Source organism: Numida meleagris, chromosome 11 (assembly GCF_002078875.1).
Source record: "Numida meleagris isolate 19003 breed g44 Domestic line chromosome 11, NumMel1.0, whole genome shotgun sequence".
In the NCBI taxonomy this organism is placed as follows: domain Eukaryota; kingdom Metazoa; phylum Chordata; class Aves; order Galliformes; family Numididae; genus Numida; species Numida meleagris.
The window spans coordinates 275,675-288,170 of record NC_034419.1 but is presented as its reverse complement, the minus strand read 5'-3'; the positions used below and the strand labels follow the sequence as shown (position 1 = coordinate 288,170).

The 12,496-nt window shown below is 44.6% G+C and overlaps 1 long non-coding RNA gene across 6 annotated transcripts in view; it reads right to left on the bottom strand.

Moving 5' to 3' along the window:
- Positions 295–12,496, bottom strand: part of LOC110404684 — a 130,070-nt gene continuing 117,868 nt past the window's right edge. For all 6 annotated transcript variants that reach the window (XR_002442454.1, XR_002442452.1, XR_002442453.1 and 3 more), the window contains exons 4-5: positions 5,885–6,053; positions 295–5,806 (exon numbers count right to left, since the gene is read on the bottom strand). This is a non-coding gene — a long non-coding RNA (uncharacterized LOC110404684). The remainder of the gene's footprint in view (positions 5,807–5,884; positions 6,054–12,496) is intronic.

The window sequence follows — 12,496 nt, the reverse complement described above, 5'->3', positions numbered from 1 at the left end:
CCTTAACTAAAGAGGCCTCTTTCAGAGCTCATTCCTCATGGTGTGTTCAGTCCTCTGCTGAGACAGAAAACAGTGGTGGCGATTATGGAAGTCACTCACTGTGGCATGATGTCCCATCCCCAGGGCACTCATGTCCCACTGCTGCAGACCCTTCAGGCTGGGGGAATCACTGTGGAGCAGAACCAGGCTTGTCTGCCTGTACACAACACGTCTCACGCTTTCATTATGATGTCCCTGCAGCTTGGCCTAACAGTTGAAATACAAGATGCCTACTGGAATCAGCAGCCATGAGAATTATTGGAACCGTTCTTTTTATTTTTAATGCTGTTTGAAAGACTTTAATAAAATCTGATGATGGGCAAGGTAGTCACTGATGGAATTGCACAAGAGGGAGGTGTGCATCACCTGTGCTGCAGCTGTGCCTTGTGTCAGTGCTCCTAAAAGTCTGCTACCGGAGTAGCTTGAGCAACCTCCCACAGGCCAGCTTGGCACTAGCAGACCACTCAGGTCAAGATACAGACGTAATATTTTGAGTTGTGCCATTCTTTTTTTCAAGTTCACTCACCTGCTAATTAACATCTTGGTGGATGGTGTTAAACTTTCCCCATAGGTCCAAAAAGAATGCTATTTCCTACATTTTCACTGGATTTCTGTACCAAGTTCCCCCTGAAGATGGAATTAAGACCCTGGCACATACCTATTTCTTCTTGTTCAGGTCTCACTTAGCTCTCGCTGGGGCATGTTCCCAGTCCTGGTTCACTGCAGGCATAGGTGGGAGTTGCTGGCTTCTGCCAGCTTAACAGCAGTGCACACAGGTTCCTTCTCCATCAAGCTGCATCTTGCAAATCCACTCATCCTTGTTTAATCACAAGGAGGGAGGCAGGGGAATGTTTCTTGCCTTCTGAGAAACGTTTCATGAAACTGGAATTTTTTTGAGGTCTTTTTCTGGGGTTGGATTCTTGGTAAGCCTTCTTTCCTGAAATCCCAGTGAAACATGCATAACACTCCAAGAAATCACACCGCAGGCTTTAGGGTAGAGGTGTGGGAAAAGTGCACGTTAGGTTAGCAACATGTAAGCATTTTGCATGGTTCCTCTTCAAAAAAAAAAAAATAGTTCAGCAAGAAATAGCTACTTGTGGGACACACATACACAACAAAAAGCCCCAACTTCCAACAAGCAAAACAAAACAAAACAAAACAAAACAGAAAATACTTCTGAGTTTCTTTCTGATCGGAATGTTGCCCTCAGATAGGGCTGGTGATTGAAGCACACCGAGTACATCTCACAGTACAATGCAAATCACTGCTGTTTGCTCACACTGACCCAAGATGCCTCCCAGCTACTCCTCTGTTCTGAGGACGCACAGCCCCGAGCCTGCTGCGCTCCACTCTAGGCTGGCAGGTCCACTTGCTCCCCGCCACCAGCATGAACACATGCCACCAGTCATACTCATTCTCCATGGCACAGTCAAGTTGTCAGCCCCAGTGACAGCTCTGTTTCATGACATCTCTTGAAGTGAGCAGCTCAGGAGGCACCTGGGAGCAGAGTCAAACTCTTTTATGAGATTGAAGTGTAAGTATCCATCTTAAATTCCACTTTTTGGAGTCTGTATTTTCCATTTCCCCATGTCTATCTCTGTCTTGCTGTAAACAACAACAACAACAACCGGTACATTTACTGGTAGCCATAAATAACAGCTGAAGTGCAAAGCCCTTTGCCTCTAGCTGCCAGAGCACAACACTGGAAGGCAAAAAGAGAGAAACAAACAGCATTAATATGATTTATCTTTTGCACACTGGCTCCACCGTCTTTCAAGGCCAAGCATTTCAATAATGAGAAACGGGGCATTCCCACCCCTCACACACAAACCCCCTTTTATTTCCTACGCAGTAGGAAAGTTAAGGAAAGTTTTCCCACGCAGTAAGGTGTTAAGACATGAGACTTTCTCAAGGGCTTCTCACCAGAGCTGTCTCTGTCTTTGACTCTGATAATTCAGCCCGATTGATCTTTCTCTGGTGATGCCAGTGGCATCAGTAGCCAGAGTGATGGAAGGGTTTTACAGCTTGAATGGCCTTTGGGACAGCTGGTGGAAGACAAGTGCCTAAAGCTCTCAGTTCCTGCTTCCTCAAGTTCCTAAGCCATAGGGTATTCATGAATGTCATTTTCTTTTACCGTTAGCTTTGAAACAGGAGCAAAATAATGAAGGTGAGATTCTCAAGCAGCTGCATTACACCAGTTGCTAGAGGAAATTGAATTATGTGACTGGGAAGTAGTGCAGCTGCCCAATTTTTTTGCTGTCCCAATATCCTAATGCCATCAGCTCATACACTGTTTTTTTTTTTTTTTTAAGTTTCTCATCTTGGGCTGAGTTTTTTATTCCATGGCTCCTAAGCCAGGTGTGACAGGAGTGAGTGCTGTTGCCTACCAGTAGAAAATGAATGTAGGAGACTTGGGAGGATCAATAGGCCATCAGCCAGAAAAAATATTAGCCTAGTCTCTGTGCATCCCAGAAAGCTGCACATGACTGACTTTAACCTCTGTCACCACGCCCCAATTTCAGCTAAACCCATATTCTCCTAAGCCTTTCTGAAGTTACCTTCGGAGCATCTGTGGTCACCCAGGTAATACAACGACTGAAACTTTAAATGGAGTCATGCTGATAGGCCCCATTAAGATCCTCATCCAAAGCTACTAAGAAAGCATTGATTTATGCTTACCAGCAGGAAAATTTCGTTATTAGTAGTCATATTTTTGTGAGACAGCTTTCAGAGATGCTTTTGTAGAGGTTTCACTGTTTAAAAATGTAGGGCTTAATGAATACTAAACGACTGACTGATTTTTAACTTTCAGAAATACCAGTGGTGACTGAAGTTGAAGATAACTTGAAACCAATACAAAGAGTTAAGCACCAAGGCTCCTATGGATGAGGACAATTTCATGACCAAATTACCAGAGAATAACTTTAAACACACTTCAGTTGCTGCCAGCAATTAGCTGCGCAACTGCTCATAACCCATGCAAATATTGAGAGATTCAAGATTCATAGACATCCATGGACACAGACAGAAGCAAGCAGCAAACTTCGGCTGAAACACCCTCCAGAGTGAAAAATAGAAAATTGTTCATTTCATTCTTTCATACTGATGGAGACCTAGTTACAGGGCAGGAACCAAGAGGGTACTCCTTGATATTTTGTTTTGACATAAATATAATTTGTATTTCATGTTTTGGAGCTCAGATCCCTGAGGACAAGCAGACGGCAAAACTACATTGTGTTTCAAGCCCTGATGTTGGGACTGACATGTCAACCAGCTTTCTCATTATAAAAGCAGTAGGACTAAGTTTTTAGGAAGAAGCCAGATTTGTCTTTCCTTGTACTTGAGGACTTTCCCAACCACCACACAACCACAGAGTAAACATATGTAACCAGGGTGAATGAGGGTGAAGAGTGACTCAGCCTTTCTGAGGCAGCATCAAGTGCAAGCAAGAACTTTGACATGAGTTGCTGACTACCTCAAAGTGAAACATCACTGACAGCCGCACAGTGCATCACAGGGCAGTCATCGTTTTCCCTTCAGAGTTGATTCTTCCTGAAGATCAGGCCTATGAAAGTGGCAGCTGCCACAGAAGGGGTCTGCAGCCATTCCTCCCAACACACGAGGATTTTGTTCTGTGTGCAGTCACATCACATGCACAGTTGCCTCTGGGAGTTGTTGGGAACTGTTGCCTAACTTCTACTGGAATTTGAAGGACGGGCCTCCAAGATACCAAGTCCATATGAATAGCAAGAAAAACAGTGACCAAACAGACCAGAAAATCTCTGTTAGTGCCCCTGTTATGGCAAAGGCTGATGGCCCTGGAGAGCTCCCAGAAGGACATGTTAGAAAGTAGATTTGACTCCTGCTGCTACTTGTGGAATTGCTGGCCTCTTTCTTCCAGGTAGCAATACTTCTGGGCACTGGAGCTCAAACACTATCAGCATTCAAGCTTTTCCTCCTTAACGCTTAGTGTCTTTCAAACCAGTTTGTTCCTGTCAATGCTTTCAGACTCCTCCAGCTTTCTAGAGTGCTCTCAGTTTGGGGATCCTCTGGAGTATGCCCAGCTAACAACCCATTTCCCCAGTCCAAAGCCTGACTCTGCAGGAAGTTGACTCCCAGTTTCGATAGGCCTCCAGAACAACTCATGTTTCCACTACCTGTGAGAGGAATGTTTAAACCGTTGCTCACAGTGAGTAGCAGCTGATGCTTTTAATTATCACCGAGAGGAAAGGGAGGGATGGAAAAACATGTGCCTGCCAGCCCTCTTACCAAGGCTTCAGGGTGAGATCTTTTCTTGGGAGGGTAGAGGGGGAGGCCTGGTTCTCTATTTTGTTCATTTGAAGCACCCTAGTCTTAGATGCTTTTGAAAGGAAGGTACTGGGAGTCTTGGTCTTCCCCAGGAAGCTGAGAAAACAGCAGAAAAGTCAACCAAGAATCATTCCCGTATCTATTATGAAATGACCTTGAGATTAGAAATACTGAAACAGCTCAACAGTAGGATAGTATATCAGTATACAATATTTAAGGCTCTAAAATAGAAGTTCCCCAGATTTTCCAGTCCTCCCTTGTTGTTCAAAGACTCCTCCATCAAAGCTCAAGACCTCCCAGTCATGTGAGAGGCATCAGAGGATCATTAATCTGAAAGAAATTGGTGGAAAGTACGTCAAGCACACCCAATCTTTAAACTGAGTACTTTAGAAGATCATTGCAAAATAAAAGACAACTGTACATTCATTTCCCTTTAGAAAGAACATACGGCACAAAGCCACAAAAGTTTCAATCTTCAATCATTGCAAAATGACTTGGAAAGGCAACAAAGCAATGCCAGTTTTCACCATCTGAAGATACAACCAAATGTCTGAGGTATGCTGAAAACTATAAGGCCTATTCATTGTGAATGCTTCTGGACATATGATAATAAATGAGAAATTTCTCTCCAGAGATGATTATGGCACAAATATGAATCAATTAATTTAGCCTGTTACGAAGACCGTCCCTTCCTCTAAAGCACGCAGTGGAGAGTGGGATCTGTTAACATCATCTGGCTGCAGAAAAGCCTGCAGTCTCAGAGTTGCTTCTGCCTGGTAGCTTGCATTTACCTTCAGTATCATCTTTATTGTGTCCACTCCAAGTCCCTGCCCAGAAGACAGGCCAACAGCATAAGCACTTCCCATTGCCATTGATTGGTCCAGCAGCAGTGAGAAATGTGAGAGGAATCTTTGCCTTGCCCACATTCTGGCAGTGTGTGGGAGAAATACAGATTATTGCCTCTGAACTGAAGCTTGCTATTAACATTCTCTTCGAGGAAATCAACAGTGGCCATCAGCGTAGCAGCCATGGTACAGACAGCACTGTACTCGTTTCCCTCTAAGAATGGAACAAGATGCTCTGTATTTATTTTCAACAGCAACATAGAGTCCTGAAAGGAAAACTTTCTGTCGAAAAGCTCTTCAGCCTCTGCTGTATAGTAGATGGCACATGAACAGTACCATCCCACTTTGTACCATCTGTATCTCAAAAACACTCCAGAACTTGTGGCAACACCACTGTCTAAGACCTTCCAAACAATCCTTAAGACAGCCTTAAGCAGGATGCACGTAAGTAATCATCTAATTGCTTTGCCTCTCCGTGTGCCTGACCTCTACTCACCTCTTTGATGCTGGCCCTCCCAGAAGGATTCTGTATCATTTTATTTTCACTGCAGAGCCCTCAAATATTTTCTGTGCATGCGGCTCTTGATGAGAATTTCCTGCGGAAGCACCACCACCTGTGAGTTGTTAGTGTGGGTATCTTGCTTTTCTTAGCTTGATGTGTGAAGGCTTGTGGACTGGAGGAAGCAGCTTACCTGGACATCTGAAGTACATGGCATAGGTGTGACATCCCATCTCTCCAAGTAGAAGCACCACATCTTCAGTTCTGCACCAACACTGAGCAGCTACCAAATTTTGGATAGCATTGAATCAGATGTCCTTCACATCCTTTATTTTTTCCCAAAAGTTCACAAGATGAGAGACCTAAAGCATAAGATAGAAAAACAAAAAGTGTGCTCGCTGATGTACATGCACTCACCCACGCTGTCTGACCACAACTATCGATTTACTTCATTATGGGTCTAATTGTCAGTCTTTGCCAACAGTTTCCATAATGTAAAAGGGAGCAGCCTGTAAAATGAGCCACACTGTTAAGTCACTCTGACACCTTCCACAGTGGCCAGTGGTGAGCAGCCAACGTGGCGGCCCAGTGCTGTGTGGGCTCTGCTGGCCAGCCCCTCTGGTTTCCACTTTCAGACAGGCAGGCTTGTGTTGGCACAGGGTGCAGAGTGGCTTGTACAGTAATAAACTCTTGAAAGTGTTTGTAGGCACAGGGAGGATTTCCATAAAAACCATTTTTAAAAGTTCTCCATGGAAAGTCAGCCTCTAGGTGTGCACTGCTCCAGCTCAGGTCAGTGTTGTGAAGCTATCAAAATGGAAGAAATCAGGTATCTTTTCTATATGAGTTCAGCAGGAATGGAGGCAAAGAACATGTCCCCTGTCTCTCCGTTCTCCAACACTTGTACTGAGCCCAGCTTTCTGTCTGCCCATTTCCACGAGCTCCATTGGTGACATTCTTCATTCATAGTTTCCTTTACAAGTATTTTAGCAGCCAAATGAAGGAAGAGACTATTAAAGAAGAATGGGCCACGCGTCTTCTTCTCATAGTCTCAGCTTCATCTAGCAGAATTCATAGAATGCCAGCTGTGCTGTTTACACTCTCCCCATCCCAAGTCTTGACCCCAACACCTGCACAAATGCACTGGGTGCTCCGTATGTTTTGATACAACCTGAGCTGACCAAGAGATGCCAACAGCCAGGTACTCAGTGGCCAGAGAGTACCCAAGGCAGCAACTTTTTGTGTTTGTGTAACAGGAGGAGCAGGAAAGCAGACAACAAAAACCAGTAGCTGCACAGTCAGAGGCAAGTGCTGTAGCACATGGTGCTTCTGTAGACTGGCAGGCTTACTGTTTTAAGACCGGAATAGCAAATCTCAGCTAGTGGGGTGAGGAATATGTGAAGCTGGGGAACTCTGTAAATCACAAAGGTGGAAGACAGATGCTGAAGAACTGTATAAATCTGGCTACCAGTGACATACGCTGGAACATACTTATGTTAAATACATCAAAAGCCCTCCTTATAGAAGGGTGCCCAAATCAGGAGAATAGAATACAGTTCAGAAGAGTTGAACCCTTGTACCTTTGGAGCCTCATGCTTAAAGCCCCAGGGAGTTAGTTGCACTTGGATGCATCTAAAGTAGAAGCAAGGAGAAGGCTTGGCTAGATGGACATCCACCATGCTCATACCTCCAAGCCCCACTCAAACAGGACTAAGCAGACTGAGGAATACCCTTGTAAAGCTGGTGGATTCTTCTTCCTCACTGCTCCTCCAGACTCACACCAACTGCGGGGCAGAGCTGAGCAGAGACTTCTGTCTGAGTGTCAAAAACTTGCATCTGAGTGCAGCAAGTCAGCTTTCCCAAAGGATTTCTTTCATCTACCATACATAAGGCCCAGTTGCAGAACAGGCACACACTAGCTCAGCAGAAATCAAATCAACAGCAATAAACAACACCACAGGGTCACGCCAGCCTCAGCTTCCTCCCTCCCCCACCAGCTACCCTGGCCTTGCGAAGCCAAACTGCTCCAAACAAATGCTGTGGATGTGGGAGTACTCTGCATGTTAAACATTTAAGTTCTTGGCTGGCTCCAGAGAAGACCTGTGCTCAGAGCTGATACAGCAATGCATGGCACAGAGACAGGGCTGTGCCCTGGCTGTGTTTTCTCAGAGCCTCTGCATAGAGAGCCAGTGTGGAGGCAGAGATAACAAGTCACGCTAGGCAAGTACTTTAAAAATGGTATTTCCAACACAGTTATCACAGAAAAGTGACAAGGAAATTGGGTCTTTAAATGTAGTAATTCCGTATAGAATCTGTCCATAGCACTACAGGTAATACTGTAAGCCTTTTTTATTGAATAACTTTCAGTAACCCAGTAGAGTCAGAGATTAATCATCACACAGATGTCGTGCCTCCCTGCTTGGATAATTATTAAAGGTTAAACATTGAAGCTACCTTCATGTGGACAGGGTGTGTCTTCCCATCTACTTTCAGATTAATAAGCAAAGTAAAGTAGAAGTAAAACTTACTCTGGATCAGAGTAGTGACCCCTTTAACACTACCAGTCTGTCCAGAAAAGAGAATGGAGACTAACTGTGCTTGACTTCAGTGCTGCAATATACTCATTTCCCTCCCTGCTTCTGAACCAAATTTTGCCAGCACCGTTCCTGTCGGACAATGCATCTTTTGGAGTACCACAGCAGCAGTCCATTCAGAGCAAGCAAAGATGATGTGACCTGTTTCTTGCTCCTCTTCCCCACTAATCTCTCAACGGTGTTTTGTTGCTATCAAATAGACTGTGACTCACTGAGGTGTTCAAAATTACACTGGTGTAATTTTCATTTTTACTTCTCTCATTCAAATCCAGCCTGTTGTGGCTCGTCAAACTCCTGTGTAGCACATACTCTCTAGCTAGCCTCATGTGTCTGAACATCAGCTCAAAATGAGGTCTAGGCAGGACACCATTAGAATACACCAGGTTTGATGTACAGACAAAAACCAAAAGAAGTCCAAATGAAGCAAGGACATCCAGGTCTTCCCAGTACTGGTGCATCTGTCCCTCCAGAAATGAAAAGCAAGAGCTTGAGCCAGCAGGGACTATCACAGAGCCCAAGTCAAGTAGCAGCCAGTCTGAGACTTCCCATGAAACACATCACTGGTTTGTACCATCGCCACATCAGTGCCTTAGGAAAAGCCCTTTGCTGCTCAGCCAGGGACCAGGAAGGAGACACCCAGCAGGATGCCTGGGCTGGGCTGACAGTGTACACATGGCAAGCTCTAATTTAACTTTCCAGATTGTATTCCAAATCTTGTGACACTTACACTCTGGGAACATCAGCTGATCACTCAGAAGGACACCACAGGGCCAGGAACAACTTCCCCAACATGCAGACTGCTTCAGGACAGCAGAATGCATAGACAGTACTTCAGGGGCTGGTTAAGGGCTAAGACACTGCTAAGGTAAGCCAGTGTTTTGCCTGGTGTCTGCAATCCATACTCATCAGAATATTTGAATACAAGGCTTTTTAAAGTAAAGAGATCCACTTCCACCGTTTTACATTTATGAGGAGGTTTAAAGACTACATTATTCTTATCACAAACTTAAGATGTTTTATTAATTCTTTCCTCCAAGATGATTACAAGGCTCTACCTAAAGCAATATTCATGCTTCTTTATCATGACTGATATGCGAACATTCCTGGCTTCACTTAGTAGCTTTCACTGGGCAGTGCAATGAAAGACAACATATTTCACCATCCCTGCAGTAGCACCAATCCTAACGATCATTTAGGAGCTGATGGGATTGCCTGGAGCCAGGCATCCAGGGCTGTTTCCTCATCAGCTTGACTGTGGTTCCAAGCAACACTTCAGAAGCTCAATTATTCAGCTACCCATTCAGACTTCCTCTCCCACTTCTATCTCTCCTACCCATGGAGATGCCCCAGGAGAGGTCACAAAGCCTTATCTAAAAGATCACAGCCCTAAAATTCCTTGCTGATGTACCTCTCAATTAATGTGATCAAAAGTACCACTGATCCTACAGGTGGAAGAGACAGAGGAGCAGAAAAGCAGTGCTAAAATCCCTGCTTTGCAGAACTAAGTAGCTCAGCAGACAGAAGGGATTTGGGGAAGGAGGAAGGCTGTGATTTCTGTCTATGAAGATTATGAAAATACTCATGACATCATTTCAACCAAGTAACTTCATTTTCAAGGAAATTTTGTGGAACAAAAACAGCCCAGGTAACAACATAATCACAGAATCATAGAATAACAGAATTACTTGGGTTCAAAGGGACCTTAAAGGTCGTCTGGTTCCAGCCCTCCTGCTGTGGGCAGGTTGCCACCAACTAGACCAGGCTGCCCAGGGCCCTATCCATATCCAAAGACCTTTACAAGTGTAAAGGTGTCTGGATATCTGGGTTTTTTTTGTCCTGTAAGTTCCCAGAAGGACACTGCCTCAGTATTTGAGGTTTTCTCCAGCAATATTTGTCTGCCTGGCTTCCTACTCTAAACACCAGACATGAAGAGAGTTCTCCAGCATCCATTTACAACTTCTCCAGAGTAAATGCAGTCGAGGTTGCTAATGTTCTCCTTCTATATCTATCACAAGCTGTCTCGGGGAGGGGGAAGGGGAGGGGGAGGAGAGGGGGAGGGAGAGGGAGAGGGAGAGGGAGAGGGAAGGCTCTGGGGAGACCTCATTGTGATCTCCCAATACTTGAAAGGAGCTCACAAGCAGTGGGGGATTGACTTTTTACAGAGGTAGACAGTGATAGGACGAGGGGGAATTAATTTAAAAATTTGAATTTAAACATGCTGCCCAGAGAAGCTGTGGATGGCCCATTCCTGGAGGCATTCAAGGCCAGGCTTGACGGGCTTCTGGGCATTCTGATCTAGTGGTTGGCAACCCTGCCCACAGCAGGTGGTTGGAAATAAATGATCTTTGATGTCCTTTCCAACCCAAGTCATTCTATGGTTCTGTGATTCTTTACAGTTGCATGCTGCTCTGCAGATGAGCCTCACATCTGACCTGACGTAGTCTCACTGAGTCAGTCCCTGAGCTGCCCTCAACAGAGTGCCAACTATGCAGTGGCTTATTTGGCTGAATTGAAACAAAAAAAACCCACAACAACAAAGAAACAAAAAAACAACACCTGTAGACTCATAGGAGTTGTTAGCACTTGTTTTACCCTGTGACATAAGTCCTGTGCTTAGATATCCAGAGTATATTCACCCTTTAAGCCACAGTTTGCTGTTTCCTGCAGTTCATTCCTTAACACAAATGCAACTTGATGGTATCTGGTGAATAGGTCAGCAACATAACTAAAGTCTCCATCAATTCTTCTACGAATAAATGCTGCCATTTACAAAGTGGCAGTCAAGCTTGTAAAAGGAAGGAAAGAAATGTCACTTGCAACCCAAGTGATTCTTTCTGTTAAGCTAGTCTTGAGGCTTTTGTCTGATAAAGCCACTTATCTGACTGTATGAAAGGTCTTAGATAGTTGTTGGAAGAGTTGAAAGTCCACGCACAAGGCTTTCTGCCATCCTGCAACTGTTGTTTAAGCTTTTGGTTGAATCATTATTTCAGCTCCCAGAGCTGAGTCATTTCATCTGCGTGAACATGTACAAAGCATGGGACAAGCAAGCAATCTCAGTTGTGCCAGAGAATCTACGTAATTTCATTTTCAGCTGGTATGCTTATTCTTATGTTCTCCCAGCTCTAGAATCCTAACGGTCTTTGATGAAGATCTCCAGTCGTCAGGACTGGAGGCGATGGAGGCACATTATTAACAACCACATCTCATACCACCACACCCACATACTGTTCAAAGACCGCTTGGGCCTCTGAGTAAAGGTTGGCTCTTGTATTTGGGGTCAGGGAAGGAAGAGGGAATACAGGAGCATAAAAAAGCAGCAACATCATCTTGCTCTCATTGGCTTCTGGCTTAGTGTGAATGTCCTTTTGTACAGCCCAAATCATTGATTAAAAGAGGTATCAATTCTCTGAAGGTTTTTTCCCATGGCTGCCTTTGTATATCATTTGCTGAAATACTCTAAGACCTCATAAACATCAAGCATTACTAAAATAGATTTTTTTTTCCCACTCTCCCTCCCTCCCCCTTCACTATTTCAAGTATATGTAAAATCCGCTAAAGATCCAGATTCTCCCACAGAAACCATGTGACGCTTGTCTGGAAATAGTTCTTCTCTCTGCCTCTAAAAGCATCCAGAGCAGATGGGCAGGGACTAGATGCTCTGGTATCACCAGCTCAAGCTGTCTCTTTGATAACACATCAGGGGAATGGTTGGAGGAGAGCACATGCCCAGCATTACCTCTCACAGGTTCCTTTACTGAAGGGACCAACATTTGACTGAAATGGAGAAGAGAGTGATTCATGTCAGCATCGAGGATGCCACAATGGACCTGAGTTGCCTTTAAAATCTTGTAACGCTCAACCTCAGTGCCAGCCAGAGTGAAAGACAGAACTTCCACAAAATGCTTCTCAGGAGAGCTGACCAGGAACAGGCTTGCCCAACTAAGAGTAAAAACCTCCCCTAAAGAACTGGAAACCAGGGATGTTTAGAAGTTTGAGAGCTGCAGACCTCACTTCAGAACAGACAAGGGCTGCTTGTACCAAGCTTTATTTTTGCAGAGCATGAATCATTTCTCACTTGAAGGTAGCTGGGATCACTCTGCTGTCAGTATCTCTGTCATCAGCAATGCTAAAAATGCAAAAATCTCCGAAGTCAGCCATGGCATGTTGTCAGCTCTGGACCTATGCACATGACTGCTGGATCTCCTTCATGGGCT